Source organism: Teleopsis dalmanni, chromosome X (genome assembly GCF_002237135.1).
Source record: "Teleopsis dalmanni isolate 2A chromosome X, ASM223713v2, whole genome shotgun sequence".
Taxonomy (NCBI): Eukaryota; Metazoa; Arthropoda; class Insecta; order Diptera; family Diopsidae; genus Teleopsis; species Teleopsis dalmanni.
In genome coordinates this window covers 26818315-26823027 of record NC_051848.1, presented here as the reverse complement: position 1 = coordinate 26823027, position 4713 = coordinate 26818315, and the positions used below count along the sequence as shown (strand labels likewise).

General features: G+C 29.9%; 1 protein-coding gene across 1 annotated transcript in view; it reads right to left on the bottom strand.

Annotated features, from left to right (window-relative positions):
• Positions 1-4713, bottom strand: part of LOC119688273 (polycomb protein esc-like) — a 21780-nt gene that overhangs the window by 1464 nt on the left and 15603 nt on the right. The gene's annotated exons all lie outside the window — the stretch shown is intronic.

The following is a 4713-nucleotide window of genomic DNA, read 5'->3' as shown; positions in this document are numbered from 1 at the left end:
CATAATCTTGGTGACCATTTCACATCACCAAAAAGTAAATAAAAGGGCACGTCAGGAAACTTCTTCATGCAACAAAGCAAAACAGGATGTTTTGTCTGGCTAATGGCACTGACCTGTTTAAAGCATGTAATTTTGACGTCCATATCTGTATGGAGCAGGTTGCAGACCTATAAAGCTGACCTATAAAGCTGGTTAGTTGAAGCTGACCTATAAAACGCACAACACTTCAATGAATAAAAAAAAATTGAGTTACAAATATGATGCCTTATATATTAAACGTATATAGATAATACTTAAACTTTCCATTACATATTCATATACTAGAGCTTTAGTTTAGGAAGATCGATTTGTATAAGAAAAAAATTTGTTGTATAATAGAAATCTACTAGTATTTGAATTAAGACCCTTTACTGGGTCCAGACATTAAATATTGTACATCCATGCTCTAATATAAGTACTATAAGTCCGTTTCTAATCATATCCGTTAATCGCATATTTCTAAGCAACTGTTAAAGCGATTGTACACGTAAAAAAGTAATTTTTATCTCTATTTTTGTTATTAATAATAATTATTTTATTGATTTATAAGAACAGATCCAAAAATATATTATTTCTTTAATTAAAAGTTTTCTCTTATACTGCCAACAAAAACATTTTGAACAAAAAAGCTTTGAGATAACATTAATTATATCTTATGTGAATAGTTCTTAATTTCCCAACTTTATACATTTACTATACTTTAATTTCGTCGAAATTATATGGCTAATTTTTTAAGCAACTGATTAAATTTATAATCTATAAAGGTCTGCAATCTCAATATGTTCCATTTATACATAAAATATATGGATGAGCTTGCTACCAAAGCACGTCCTACTGATAAGTAATTGATTTTTATTCATGTTCATTTGGTTCATTATCGCAAGTAACTTCATGTACATATTCAATAGGTTCATCAAAAGGTAGAGGTGGAATTGGTTCTTTAAAAAACATGATTAGCCGAAGATGGATTACTTCACCATTACTTACATATACATCGGTGTGTTCGCGATTAGGATCTTTCTTATGTTGGACGCAGTCGGAGCGATCTATGTACTCGCATAGAGCAACGCATCGCAACGCAGTATTGGCACTTGATCCACCCCAACAGGGTCCACAATCGCTATGACCTAAGCTTACCGAAAGATTTGTAGTTAAGTGTATAAATTTGGCTTCGTCATCCTCTCTATCGCTATCGTTCGTGGCTTTATTACTTAAAAACCCGTTTAGGAGAATTGAATAGAAGTAAGCAGGTGGTGCACCATAAAAACCAAATTTTTTATTAAATCCCTTGGATATTTCTTGAAAAGTTGTCTGATGCTCCAAAGAGTCTTCGTCACATGCATCGAAAACATCTGTTGGAATCAATCCATTCATGTTAAGTCTAGATAAATTTATTATCTTGTGGAATTTGAAAAATTGCATAGTGTACAATGGTACTTCTTCCATTGTCGTTAATACGCTGTGTAATAGTTCTATGACATTGGGATTGCACACACTATAATTTTCCTCCAATAATGAATTGTGTATAGTCGTAAATTTAGGGGTTATATTTATAATTTCTAATAACCATTTGATATCAACTGTGTCACTATCAAAGTATGAAGGAATAGGTCTCAATAAGTCCTCGCGTCTAGAGTGCAGAGCAGCTGCTAAAAAAAGATTCCACTTAGCCGCGCAGCCACGTCTGTCAAAATCGAACATTTCATTTAACTCTTCTATCTGCTGTAGAAAGGATGTTACTTCAGTTTGCTCTGATTCTGAGTCACTGCCGTCTGGTGGGTCATAATCTGGATCTTCTTCTGTTGGGAAATTGTTGAACCGGAAACGATTAATATTTACCATTGTGACTTATTAAATTGATACTAGAATATATTGAATTTACTGGAAATGGGCCTTAAAATTTTGAAACGATACTTGGCAGTTTAAAACAATATTGTTGAAAAAAAAATCAATTTAAAAGATAGTAATATATATGTCAATGCTAAGTTGTTAAAATATATAAAATATTTAAAATATGAGAAAAACAAAATATATGCTTGAAATTAATTTTAATATTATATATATAATGCATACTTGATTTGAATAAACTCAGCAAATATATATTGTACATACATTCGTACTCTTGATTTTAATAATCTTAGCAATAATTTTAGTAGGTTTGCTTTTGAGAAAAGAGAATTAGATCTCTCATCATATGCTGTGCGAGTGTTCGGCTTTGATCTGTCTAATTAGGAGATTAATCGAACGGGAGTTCGTAGGGCGGAAGTTTTTTTGTTCAGTTAAGTTTGGTTAGAAACACAAAAGATTAAGTATGATCACAGAATTCTATTCTCTTCCATTATACTTAATTTGGAAAATTGTCACGATATTCATGTCAAATGAAATTTTGTTAGAGTATATGTATACTATATTGCATGTTTGGTAATCACTACTTGATTGAAGGTCAAGACATTTAATCCATGGAAAATAATTTTACACGATGTGAAATAAGAAATTAACAGAGCCTGCAATATAACTATTTTCTAATAGTTTTAATTAAAATATGATTTCTATGTAATTTAACAAATTAAAAGAAAATAATGAAGGTACTGGATAGTAATGCGATTTACATATGATGTGAAACTCTTTCACATTTGTGACAGTAAATATGAAATGCATCTGAACCCACAAACCTAATGTTATTTGACTTAAGAAAGTAACCCCATGAATGAAAGCAATAGTCTATAGTCACGTTCTATACCTTTAGTTAAATGCATGCTATCCTCATATCCTATTCCCTCAATGCACAAGAAGGGAAAAGTGAAAGATAATGGGTAGAACAATGGACTAACTTCACTAACCCAATTCTGGTTCAAAATGTTAAAACTGCACGCGATTCGAAAATTAAAAAGTAAAAAGGTTGACTTCATTTGAATATGCAAGTGTGTTGGTAAACATCCCATTTAGATACAAAACTATATATGCAAAGATACAAATATTTGCTTATTTATTTATGTAAGTTTGAGTATAAAAAATACACTTTGTATTGTGCTTTTTGCAGTACAAACAATAAATTTGAGTAGCGTGTAATTGTGTTTGTAGTGCCAACATAGCAGTGTCTGCAAGGACTTTAGTGACTTTCATAGAAAAAAGTGGAATAAAAATAATGACAAAGAAAAAATAATAGTAATAAACTATACTACAATATAATAAAAGTATGACTGTATATATACATATACATATATATTTTTTTTTTTTGTATAAAAAGGAAGTCGGAATAAACGTTCATAGTGCGCAGCGCCCATTGCACAGTGAATTTACGTGGTTGCAGGAAAGTAGTTGTCGTCATTATAATGATTGCTGAAATAACGATTGTTAAGCTAAATTTACTACGGTTTTCCCTACTTTCCATTACTCGTGTATATTTGTTTGCTTTCTCCTACCGGTTACTTTCATGTACTTTCTTTCTAATAGTTCTAACCAGTCTTTGTGTCGTAACAATGGAAATGGTTGACGTTCATTGGCTTTTGCTTTTTATTGTGCCACAAGCAGTTCATAGTTAAATTATTCTCTAAGAGTATTAGAACTTTTTTATTTGAATTATTTAACAGTTTCCTGTGGTAATACTCGTATCCATAAACAAGAAACAAAGTACTCAACTTTCGATAAGTAAAATAAAAGTAAATAATTTTATTAGATTTATTCTCAATATATCAAATGTAGTTTATTTGAGTTAATTTTTTTTTTTTGATATATAGTGTATATATATTTATAGAATCCTCTTTAAATTGTCACGTTATGTACCCCATTAACTGAGAATTGTTATATCCACTGACACCAAAATGGCAGCGCAATATTTTTTCTTCTGGAAAACAATGTATTTTTCGCTTGCAAGTCTATGGACTTGGTCTATTGTTCCGTGATACTTTCTGAAACCAAATTAGTGTGTAGGTATTATTTTTTATTGCATTATGTAAGGTTCCAATTTAGCTAAAATTATTCTTTCAAAGATCTTCGCTAAGAAGGAAAAAGGTTTATCGGTCTATAAGAAAACGCTAGAATTGAGTCCTTTCCTGACTAATTCCCTAATATAATAACTTTTCAATTTATTGTTCTATAAAGCAATGCATTAAGATATGGACTTGCAACATATTATCTATAAATTTGCTGACAATAACATGTAAAATTATAGAAACAGTTGTAGTAATTACGATGTTTATAGTATGCATTTAATGATTTATTTTTCCATCAACAATTTATTTGATTTATTTATCTTTAGTTTTATCTTTTTAACGAGAACAGATTATATATTATTTGTTTATATATTTGTATGTAAACTAATGTATGATTCTATATATAAACATATTTGTTTATCATATCAAATTCTGCTTTATAAATTTTGCTATAAAATTTGGTCAATGTTTCACATTATTTATTTCTCAGAACTTAAATTTATTGCCTATCAATACACACAAAAAACTTCTTAATTATCTCTTCCATATTTGTTTGATTTTGCTTCAAATGCAAGAAAAACATCTTTTATATGTAATTATAACTACAATAATTCGTCACTTCGGCAATCATAATAATTAGTTTTTGAGAATAGATCTGCATATGTTTCCACATAATGTCTCAGAAACCATAAGGTCACCCTTGTTTGCTAAGAACTGAAGTGGAGCGTAAAGATTCGACATT